Here is a 13,038-nt window from a genome sequence, read left to right as displayed (position 1 = left end):
ATTGTTGATATTGTGAAATTACTCTTATGTTTATATATTGATCGCTAAAATTGATCGTAATTATAACTTATAAAATGTAAGTTAATCTAGTAGTTTAAGTTATATAATGACAGGTGTTTCAATGCTTAAATATATTTTACACTTGATTTATTACACCTTCAGCAAGAGTTTAGTTACTGTCGCATGATCTAACACCAGATAACTACGCGGCAGGGCCTACTACTAGTCTCTACTAACACTCAAATCACTAACAGGACTGGGAAACCAACGATCACCTTCATCAGTAGCACTATTTCTAATAGTAGTGTTAGTTCAATATACACAAGTCGTGTTCAATAGTCCACGAGGCGCAATAGTGGGTGTGGGTAGTCTTTGCGTCTCACACATTGAAAATAGACTTTTATATTAGGTTGACGCTGTTGTTACTGAAATGTTTCATTTTTTTACTTTCTTTTATAAAATTATATAATATTTTTGAACAGAATGCAGTAATTAATAACTTATTTAATTCTCTAAACAGTTTTGCACTACTTTGCATTCACACCAACACTGGCGACATTAGCGTTCTTTGGGTAGTATTTATTTTATGTAGTAGTAACCTCTATCGTTTTTATTCTAACGATCATAACATAATTATCGTGAGCGTAGTAGTGGAAATAACATAGAAGTAACTTTTGTATTTGTAGTTTAGGTACCATGGTATTAGTTGAACCCTGTCCTTTGGGTCAGAATGGGGTACGGGCGCGTTCTGCCAACTCGGCAGAATAGAGGCAGATTTTTTGTGTGAACAAGTTAGAACATGGACGTTCTAAAGTGCCAGAATGAAATGTTGTGCTTGTGGGGAGCACTTGAAGATAGGACGGAAGGTTCGCGTTCGCGTTCGTGCTATCCAGCTTTTTACGCTAGCTATAAAACTGTGGGGGGTGATTTGACTTTGACATTACTTACTTACCAAGTTTATAATTAAGTCTTAGTAAGCCATGCTTTTCGATTGTTGATTGAAATGTCAATAATTTTCACTGGATCTGTTTTGCACCTGAGTATTTTTTGTAAAGCCGCTTCGTTTTTTACTAATCTATTTTTTTTTCAAATTTTAGGTATCGATACGAGAATGGCGTTTAGTCTAGGCACGGTTGATTTATTGACATGAAGGGGTACATACAGTGGCCCAATTTCATTTTCGTACAGGATACTGTTTCCACATCAAGTTAGTAAAAAACTATTAAATGAAGTTTTGAGCTACAAATAGTTTATCCACATTGAAGGTAACAGGTGTTATTTATTGTTTACCAATCACAAAATGTTTCCATTTACATTCATCTTTGAATTAATAGAAAAGTATTGAATTGATGTCTAAAATTCACCCAATTCCATATTCGTACACCTACCAAAATTCATACGCACAACGTTCAAAACTAAATTTAGAAGCTCTATTTGATTACTGAAATGCTTTCATATGATGTTCAGATGTAGTGAAATACATTTGGACAATTTATTAGTGGTCATATATGAAATTTAGGTAAAGTTATGAGAAATGCCAGTTTTCCAATGATTTTTGCTATTAAATCCTATAATTCGAACAATAACGTTTATTTTTGTCATTGGATCCAATCTATAGATTATACTCGTAAGCTCTGATAGACATTTAGTTGGAATATATATAGTTTACAGAAATCATAAACAGTTTTTATCCCTTTTGAGTTCAGAAAATTGTTGTGCCATAAGTTCAAAACTCTTCTAAAATGATATTTTTAATCAATGTAAACCAAATTTTCATTCTAAACAACAGGTAAATGTTAGTTTTGAATTTGTCTGTAAAAATAATTTGAACTACGAACTTCGTTTTACAATAAAGTACCCTAAACCTCGCTATACATACCTCCACATAATTGATGTCATCGTAATATTCAATTATCTTTGAAATAATATTCAAATTATATTCATAATAGCACCCTATTTTGCAATTTATTGATTTTATAAGAAAAATACAAAATAACTTGAATGAGCAGAGAGCATTGATATACTATTTAATAGAATATATCCTGTTGTTTTCATCATTTTAAAAAACGTTTGTGTTGCGGTTATGGCAATAATATTTATTCTTTAAATCTCTATAATCATGTTTGGTAGTAAAATGTAAATTAAAAATGATGTAATGTAATGAAATGTAAATGTTTTGATAGGAACATTAACTATGGATTATCCCTCCCCTTGGTTATGCGACCTTGCCGCGATGGGAGGGCATAATCCATTAGCCCATATGATGGAAACCAAAGGCGTAACCTGTAGTGGTGGTATCACATTTTGGCACTTTTTGCTTAAAGCCGCGTCATAATTCATATGGCATAGATGCAATAATATCTCGGATGTGATCCAACGGACATTCTGCGTCATTGATAGAATTGATGCCCATTTCAAATAATTAATCTATTCGAAGTGGACATTAATACTATTGGTGACGTTCAGTTTGCCTTTTGCTAACCAGAATGATCCGTAGCCACTCTTACTATTAGCTAGCTAGATACATCGTTATCATATACGACGTAGGGAATACTTAGGAACTCTTAGGAAAATGACTAGTAGATTAACTGAGTAGAAATAAGTGGCGAAGATCTTATTTTAATATGGTTTTTACATTGCCATAATAAGAAATACCTCTTGTGTAACAGCGGTATAAATAATCTAATTCCAGCTTCATTTTCGCAAAATTTACAAGTAGAAAGTAGGCGTTGTGAAGCATTGCATTTGCCACCGAAAAGTGAATCTTGTAGGAGACTGTAATAGAAGCCTAAGGTAACTTTACTCTTCATTATTCACTATAAAAATGACTATGAAAAGTAAGACGCTGAGATCGATCATTACGGTACACTTGCTAGTTTCGAAAAATTGTTGACCAGGCAAAGAAAGCGACTTTTTTCTTTAAGGATATATGAACGTAATGACCAATAAATACTTTAAACAACAACAAGTTAAATTAACTAAAACTACTAATTTTGTTAAAATTTGACGACAATTGACATTTAAGACTCTCATCTTACGTAAAAGACAGGAGTAATCAGAATAGCACTTGAATGACAAATTATTCAAAACCATTTCGACTAGACAGTATTAGTAATGACACTACTATTTCAAACAAATTCTGATGGAGCTGCTGATTTTCACAATGCTTCCTTTTCTCAGAAGCAAGGGAATATGGGTACTTTTCAAAAACTACCACGTCACAATACGAATAAAAAAAAAACAGTGTTCATGTGGGCAGTGCGCATCGTACCTTCGTGCTGTGCGTACACGAATTCTCTCTGCTCTTGGAAGTTTTCTTAAAAACTACCTAAAGCAATAAAACAGTACTTTTCAGTGCTACAAAAACAGTACTTTTCAGTGCTAAAATTAAAAACGGTACTTTTCAGTGCTACTAAAACAGTACTTTTCAGTACTATTTTTTCTACTATTGATCCCTTTACGATCCTTGTTTGGACCCGTGCCTTCGATTTTTCGTTGGACCCGTTGGCGAAAGCTAGCGGTGGTAATCCTTCTTGGACACCGTCTTGGGAAAAAACCTTTCGAAGGTCACGTCTTCTTTCGTTTATTAATTAAACATGGTATCAACAACAAACAAAAGGAAGGGTGAATCTCTGAATTCACTACTTCCTTCCAAAAAAGTGGGTTTTAAAACTGTCACTACACGTGGCAAGAATGGAAGAAAGGACGCTTCCCCGGAATGCGAAGTTTCTTCCAAGGGTGAAATGAATAATTGTATCGAAATGAGCAATCAGTTCGATGCTCTAGACAAATTTTCCGAACACCAAATCGAAGCAGCCTCTAGCCCAGGCTCTTTGATTCAAGTGAGGAAGCAAAGAGTGCCGCCTATCGTGGTCAGTTGTTCCGAATTTGGGGGATTTAGGCAGGAGATCTTGAACTCCATTAGGGGAATCAAGGTTTCCTTCCAAATCGCAAAGAAAGGAGACTGTCGCGTTTTGCCGGAAACTCTTAAAGATCGTGAGCTTCTTCTCAAACATCTTGAAGAGAAGAAGCACAAATTTTTTACTTATGACGACAAAACTGAACGTTTGTTCAAAGTTGTCTTGAAAGGTCTCTCAAGTGACTATAAATCACCTGAAGAGATCAAAAATGGAATAAATGATTTACTTGGATTTTCCCCAGTCCAAGTAATCATTATGAAAAAGAGAACCCAATCTGGCATTGTTCGGAAAGGGCTTTCTCAAGAATTTTATTTAGTTCACTTTAACAAAAAAGAACTAAATAATATTAAAGCTTTAGAAAAAGCAAAACTTTTGTTTGATGTCCGTGTGACATGGGAACATTTCCAGAAACCTGGAGGAAATTACCAGAACCCCACTCAGTGCCGTCGGTGCCAGAAGTGGGGTCATGGTACAAAAAATTGTCGCATGGATGCTAAATGCATGATTTGCGGAGGTTCTTCTCACGCCAAAGACGTCTGTCCAGTGAAGGAAGATACCACCAAATTCATATGTTGTAATTGCGGGGCTAACCATAAGTCCAATTTTTGGAATTGTCCTTCACGCAAAAAGGTCATTGAGGCTCGTGCCAGGCAGATGAAAGATAATATCCGTTACGATAACGGTCGTTTCCGGAATTTGCCTGGTAGAGTATCGAACAATGCTCATTTTTCAGTTAACGATCGCTTGATCATGAATCATACCCATCAGGAAGATCATAATCATGCTCAGTCACAAACTAATTTTATTCCGTCGGGTAGCCGTTCGAATCTTTCTATTTCGAATGTATCTACCCACGGTAAATCATTTGCCGATATCGTAGCAGGAAATTCGAACTCCTCCCCTGTTCGATCCATGGGTACCCATTCTACTAGTTTCAAATCAAATGGAAAAAACCCTACCGCCACAGGTAACTCCGCTTCTTCGTCTACCGAAAATTCCAATGGGAAATCACATGACATGTCTGCCTCTGATTTTAATTTTCTAACTGAACAATTGAATCTAATGATTGATGCAATGTTCAAAGCCACCACTATGACTGAAGCAGTCCAAGTAGGTGTAAAATTCACAAATCAAATTGTTATTGGATTACGTTTTTCTAATGGATCCAAATAATAATTTAAATATTTTAAATTGGAATGCTCGTTCTCTGAATGGTAAAGAGGACGAGCTGTTTAATTTTCTTACGGTTAATAACGTGCATATAGCAGTTATTACCGAAACGTATTTAAAACCTGGATCTAAACTCAAAAGAGATCCTAACTTTTTTGTTTATCGTAATGATCGACTTGATGGGGCATGTGGGGGAGTTGCAATCATCATTCATAGGCGTATAAAACATCAACTGTTTTCATCATTTGAAACTAAAGTTTTTGAAACTTTAGGTGTTTCTGTTGAAACACAGTTTGGTAAATATACTTTCATAGCTGCCTATTTGCCTTTTCAATGCTCTGGGCAGCAAGTTAATTTGCTCCAAACTGACTTGCGAAAATTGACTCGCCATAAGTCAAAATTTTTTGTCATTGGTGACTTTAATGCCAAACATCGGTCATGGAATAATTCTCAAAATAATTCCAACGGCAGAATTTTATTTGATGAGTGCTCTTCAGGATATTTCTCAATTCAATACCCTGATTACCCCACATGTTTTTCCTCTTCTAGAAATCCATCTACGATTGATTTGGTCTTAACCGACTCTAGTCATCTTTGTAGCCAATTAGTTACTCATGCTGATTTTGATTCTGATCATGTCCCTGTTACATTTCAAATATCCCAAGAAGCGATTCTCAATCCTATCAGCTCCACTTTCAATTATTTACGAGCCGACTGGAATATATATAAAACGTATGTTGACTCCAATCTTGATGTTAACATTTCTTTAGAAACTAAACTTGATATTGACAATGCTCTTGAAACTTTAACAAATTCCATTGTTGAAGCCCGGAGCATTGCAATTCCAAAATGTGAAGTAAAATTTGAATCCGTGATTATAGACGATGATCTTAAACTCTTGATCCGTCTTAAAAACGTGAGGAGAAGGCAATTTCAACGCACTCGCGATCCTGCTATGAAAATTATATGGCAGGATTTGCAGAAAGAAATCAAGAAACGTTTTGCTCAATTAAGAAACAAAAATTTTGAAAATAAAATTTCTCAATTGGACCCTGGGTCTAAGCCCTTTTGGAAATTATCGAAAATCTTGAAAAAACCTCAGAAGCCAATACCGGCATTGAAAGAGGAAAACAAATTATTACTAACTAATTGCGAAAAAGCTCAAAAACTTGCTATGCAGTTTGAAAGTGCGCACAATTTTAATTTAGGACTTACTAGTCCAATTGAAAATGAAGTTGCTCAGGAGTTCGAAAATATTCTCAATCAAGAGAACGTTTTCGAAAATGCCTGGGAGACTGATTTGGAAGAAGTGAGAACTATTATTAAAAAATTCAAAAACATGAAAGCTCCTGGCGATGATGGAATTTTCTACATCCTCATCAAGAAACTTCCAGAAAGTAGCTTATCATTTTTAGTTGATATATTTAACAAATGTTTTCAATTAGCATATTTTCCTGACAAATGGAAAAATGCTAAGGTTGTTCCAATTTTAAAACCAGACAAAAATCCTGCAGAAGCTTCTAGCTATCGTCCAATCAGTTTGCTTTCCTCCATCAGTAAACTTTTTGAAAAGGTTATTTTGAACAGAATGATGGCCCACATCAACGAAAATTCAATTTTTGCCAATGAACAGTTCGGATTCCGCCATGGACATTCGACCACTCATCAACTTTTACGTGTAACAAAGTTGATCCGTTCCAACAAATCTGAAGGCTATTCTACTGGTCTTGCTCTTCTAGACATAGAAAAAGCATTCGACAGTGTTTGGCATGAAGGTTTGATTGTAAAATTGAAAAACTTTAATTTTCCAACATACATTGTTAGAATAATTCAAAGTTATCTGTCAAATCGTACACTTCAGGTTAATTATCAGAACTCCAGATCTGAAAGACTTCCTGTAAGAGCTGGTGTTCCTCAAGGCAGCATTTTGGGACCAATATTATACAATATTTTCACATCTGACTTACCTGAGCTACCTCAGGGATGTCAAAAATCTTTGTTTGCGGATGACACAGGCCTCTCCGCCAAAGGACGAAGCCTGCGTGTCATCTGTAGTCGATTGCAAAAAAGTTTGGATATTTTTTCTTCATACTTGCAAAAATGGAAGATTTCTCCTAATGCTTCCAAAACTCAACTAATAATATTCCCACATAAACCAAAAGCTCTTTATTTAAAACCTTCAAGTAGACATGTTGTCACGATGAGAGGGGTTCCAATAAATTGGTCAGATGAAGTTAAGTATCTAGGGCTCATGCTAGATAAGAATTTAACTTTCAAAAATCACATTGAGGGCATTCAAGCCAAATGTAATAAATATGTAAAATGTCTCTATCCCCTTATTAATAGAAAATCAAAACTTTGTCTTAAGAACAAGCTGTTGATATTCAAACAAATTTTCAGGCCAGCCATGTTGTATGCTGTACCAATATGGACTAGCTGTTGTAATACCAGGAAGAAAGCTCTGCAGAGAATTCAAAATAAAATTTTGAAAATGATTCTGAGGCTTCCTCCCTGGTATAGTACCAATGAGTTACATAGAATATCCAATGTTGAAACATTGGAACAAATGTCAAATACAATCATTAATAATTTCAGGCAAAAATCGTTACAATCTTCTATTGCCACGATTAATGCGTTATATGTTTAGGTTAAGTTAGGTTAAGTATATTAAAAACATTTTTTTTTCTCTTAAAAGCAGGTGAAATCAACTCACCTGTAAAAAAAAACTGAACTGCTACGGCAAATGAAATGTAATATGTTGTTAACAAAATGTTAATAAAATCTTAAATTTGTTTTACCAAATTAGGATGATAGTGTTGTCAAATAACACAGAACACCTAGATATAAGAAATGAATGTAATGTTTGGAATGATACTAATAAAGAAATTTAAAAAAAAAAAAGTGTTCATGTGGGCGCCACACAGTGCTTCGTCCCTTGGACAAAAGTCAAAAAATCAACTTTCAAATTCGACCGAAATAAGTAGGCCATGATGTCAACATATGTTTTGAGAGTGTAGTACAAATACTAGAAAGTTCGTGCGCTTATCAAACCAAACCAAAACACCACGTGTTGATAAGTTGTTTCATCATTATATATTATTTATTATTTTCGTGTCAACCCAATCTTTCTTAAATTCACTTCATTCTCATCCTAATTATATTTTCAAAGTAAAAATCGTTATGGACCATGTTGAAACAAATAAGTAGAAGTCGTACCAATTTTATTTCCTGTGATATATTTCAACAGTTGTAGAAAAAGATGCTTCTAAGCTATAAGCTTTTTAATACAGAAGAAAATTATAATTTTAATCCTTTGAGGTGAACCGGCCGCCAGGTTGAAAGCCTCTTTAATAAAGACAAATAATAATAATAATAATAATTTTAATCTTCTTCTGGCCTATACAAAAAAGTACCTCAAAGTACCTCTCTGAAATCCGCTTTAAAATAAAATTTGAAGAAATTTTTAATTCTGGAAGTGATTCCAGCTGCATATGTTTGCCGATTGTATGTCATTTTATGATTTTTAGGTTATGCTGCCTCAATCATCAATAGAGATTGTTAAGAGCAGTTATATTCTGCCGATCCACCTAATCGAAAAAAATCATGTTTTGAATTTTATGTACAGTTGTTAAGGCACTGATTCTTTCTTCCAGATATTTGAAAACGAGCTATAGACATTTTGCAAATTTTATGGTTGCAAAATGAACCAAACATGGGCTTAATGTGGAGGATCATACAAAATGTTTGTGAAGCAAAACTCCGACTGGTTAGCAAAGCCAGTTCAGCTTCCGCGCAATCAGACGCCTCCGAACTTGCTTCCTAGCCTTTACGCACTAAGGCAAGAGTTTCTGCATCAGAAACATTTGCTACGGTCAATCTACAACAGCTCATGAATTGTACTGCAGCCAATATAATGAAGGATATCTCATTAGAAGCTTCAACTGCAATTCCGCTTATCGGTAGGAGATGGAAAAGTTTGCAACATATAATTTATTCTCATTTGGATCTTATTGAAAACTTTAGAACAATTCTTCGAGTGATATCTTCAGGGAGAACAATCGATTTTCCCAAATTCCGAAATTTTCTAGGTCAAACATGACAGCTCTACCTGAAGGAGTATGGTAGGTATTTTATGCATGTAACTGTGCACAAACTTCTGATGCACAGTGTAAACATAATGGAAGCTTTAGAAATTCTTATCGGTAATTTATCCGAAGATGCGATGGAAGTAATCCATAGCCTGTCCAGGGTAAATCGGTTGAAACATACCAGAAAGTCATTAAGAATAAACAGTAACAAGGACTTGATGCATTATATGCTCCTCTGCACGAATCCATCAATTTCCGGAAAGAGAAAAATTGTTTCTAATAATCATCAAATAGAAACCCTTTCTTTGTAGAAAAAGAAGATAATGATTCAATTGATGTATTCTCGTATGATTATTAGCTAGTAAATCGATTATATTGTTAAAAAACAGAAGATTAACATAATTTTATTTTATAAAGTTTCCTTTATTTGTTGAAATAATCCATACCTCAATTTTTTTCCATAAAAAGTTGGTTATTGAGACATTTTTACGGTTACGCGTACCACATACATCGTTTATGCAAACGACTCAAGTACTTTTTCGTGCATTGTTATTTTGAAAATTTATTCCAAAGCGAGAACTGTTCAATGGCGTCAGATGTAAAACTTGACGTATAAGCCACTTATGCCATTACTGGTGTGATATGTGTCATTCATGCCAATAATGATGTGTTTTTTATGTATAACGAGTTTCTCCTCAACATCGTAGGACAAAACCAAATAATACATCCAGTTTTGACTTTTGTCCCCAAGTGCCATACGTTCGAAGCACTGTGCGCCATTGCCTAGTCCGTCTGAGTATTGGTCCTGGTAGAGGGGAAACTTGGCAAAAGCCAGACCGAGGGTTCAGCCTTGACAAGTTAAGCTGTCAGGCAGCTCCAACTGAATACCACACAAAAAAAAAACATTAACTATGAATTATATATATACATTTAGGAGCCAAACATAAAGAAATTTACTAAAATTTTTGGTTTTGGATTAGTTATAAATGTTATACTACCTAAGATTCAAAAGTATAAGTTGTCGATAACCACTCCTAGCTACTCTAAAACTGATTATATTTTCTTGAAACTTGTGCAATATTCGCAGTTATCATTCTTAAGGAAGTGATGTAGAAAAAAATGCAATTTATTGTTCGACTTACCGAATATTTTAGCAAAAAACATGGGAAAACTGGTATTTTTCTAAAATTTACTAAAGTTTCAAATATGTCCGCTTTTAAATTTTCCAAATGTATTCTACTGCATCTGAACAACACAACGAAGAGCTTAAGTAATCATCTAGTCCATTAAAAATTAGTTTTGAATGCTGTATATTTCTTTTTTGTTAGGTGTACGAATATGGAATTGGGTCAATTATAGACACAATCTCAATGCTTTTCCATTATTCCAAAGATTTAAGCAAATGAATACAGTTTGTCATTGCCAAACAATAGATGACATCTACAACCTACATTATTGATAAAGTATATCGAAGTCCATGCACCATTTAATAGATTTATACCAACTTGATATGAAAACAGTGCACCGTACGAAAATGAGATTGAGTCACTGTATTATTGAGAGAACTGCGTTTTGTACAAGGAGTTAATACAACCAAACCCGGCTCGGCCGTTGTATGTTTGACAAACTCCCGTAAACCTCATGAATCTTACCACGGTTTATAATATCATGTGTATGTCGTGGATCTCACGAAAGAATAGGAAATTCAAACTTATATTCCTTGTATATTATGAATTATCTGCAGATTGTGACTGTATTAAATGTATAAATTTTGATCTTCGACAATGTCTATGTCGTTCATGAACAGATCCAAGCTCCATACATGCTATTACATAGCCTCAACTGGGAAGTAAGTTGGTTTAAACCATAGGTTCATTATTTGAAAGAGACAGACCATGTATAGGATCTGAAAAACATGACCTAGGGTGGAGCTGTGGCAAAGCTTCGTTCAAATAAAAAAGGTCATAAAACGACCACGATTTGGGCTGTTTAATTCGGCGAGAGTATTTTCTGAAATCCATAAATACGTTCATCTGTCACCCAAGATCTGTCTTGCCGAAGAAGCTCAAACAAAATCAATAGTATTTGATCTTTGAAGTATTTGATTTGGCACCAAATTTGTCGTATGTAGCATCCACCCTAGCTACACCACTGGCTGTCTGGTACAGCAGTGGATTCGTATCAATAAAAGAAACAGTTTATCTACTGACTGCACACCCGAACAGACGCGCGTTTGACTACGTTTCCAATACCGTATCACAGTCTCGGTCATAAGTAATTGATTAGTGTTTAGAACCCAATCTCCCACGTTATATTACAGTGGCGACGAGGTGGAGATTTGTTTTCGCGTCCCGGGAAGTGCACATCAGTGAAAGTTTTCCGGTTTCCCAGTGATATTTTGGCGATTTTCACCTGGGAGAAGTTTGTTTGCTACGAGCGAGCCATTCATCCCGTTGGGCTGTTTTGCTGCCGACGGAGGGAAAGCAACAGTTTGCGCTGCACTATACTGGCAGTACCTACACTTAGGGTTGTCGCAAAATCTTAATTAATCGATTAGTTGATAATCGATTACAGTCCAAGAATAACGATTATCTTTAGCGATTAATCGTCCAGTATTTTTCGATTAATCGAATTAATCGACTTATTTTTTCAACTAGGAGTACTCATTGCTGGATAATATACATAATTAAATATGTATATCAATGTAATCCGTCGATAGAGTACTGCAAAGCACCACGTGAACGCGGTTCAACTCAGTTTTGACTAGTTCCAAACCAAATCTCAAGTGGATTTATGTCTAGGGTTGTGAACCGTTTCACCGATTCGTTAAACTTTTAGTTAAAATATGACATTTCGTTAGTTATTTTCCCTTCAAGTGGCGAAACTGAACTTCTACCCATTTGAATTTTGATAGTCGAGTAGTAGTTTAGAACAAAGTTAGCAGACGGCTAGTCATTCTCTAATTACCGGGAGTAGAAACTAACTTTTGAACTGTCAAATTTAACCATGCACCCGAGCAGGGGTATTCTTAACAGAAGGGAAAATTACTATTTAACTTACAAGTTTCAACTAAAAGTTAAACGAATCGGTGAACGGTTCACAGCCCATTGGAAATATAACTTAATTTATCGTATTGATTATGACAAGACTTACTATAACAGCAAAAATGGCGTTAAATACCCATATTTTACGCACACTCCTTCCAATAACTGTCATCTTAAGGAGAAATATCTCGTAATCAAACCCTGACACAATCAATGATTGAAGAAATAGAATGCGAAACAATTTAAGAACGGTTGTAGACATCCTTGGTCACAAATTTGAGCATTAAAGACCTCCTTTACATAGTTTCATTTGTGTCATGCCTTGAAGGTTTTCAATAAATACTAAGATACTTTTGTCTGGGGGCCTATTTAGAGTCCGCGGCTAAAAAGCAAAGCCACGCTAAAGGTGTCTGGGTTCGATTTCCGTTCGGTCCAGGATCTTTTCTTAATGGAAATTTCCTTGATTTCTGGGAATTAAGTATCATCGTACCTGTCACACGATATACTCAGTTCATAAGTGCTCATAAGAACACTGAACTGAGAAGCAGGCTTTGTCCCAGTGAGGACGTAATGCCAATAAGAAGAAGAAGGCTTTTGTTTGACCCTATATTTTGTTCCCCTTAATGGCTAGGTGGTTTAGTACAAGTGCAAGTTGACAGAAAACACAAGAAAAAGGTGAATATATTCAGGCAACAATCTAAGTTTTAGGCACCGTCCGCAAATTACTTACGCTTCGGAGGGAGGGGTGGTATGCTCTATTGCTACTTGCTGGTTGAGGAGGTTGGGGTTGAATATTGTCAATTGTATACTATAGCA

This window comes from Aedes aegypti, chromosome 3 (assembly GCF_002204515.2).
Source record: "Aedes aegypti strain LVP_AGWG chromosome 3, AaegL5.0 Primary Assembly, whole genome shotgun sequence".
Taxonomy (NCBI): Eukaryota; Metazoa; Arthropoda; class Insecta; order Diptera; family Culicidae; genus Aedes; species Aedes aegypti.
This window is presented reverse-complemented; position numbering follows the sequence as displayed.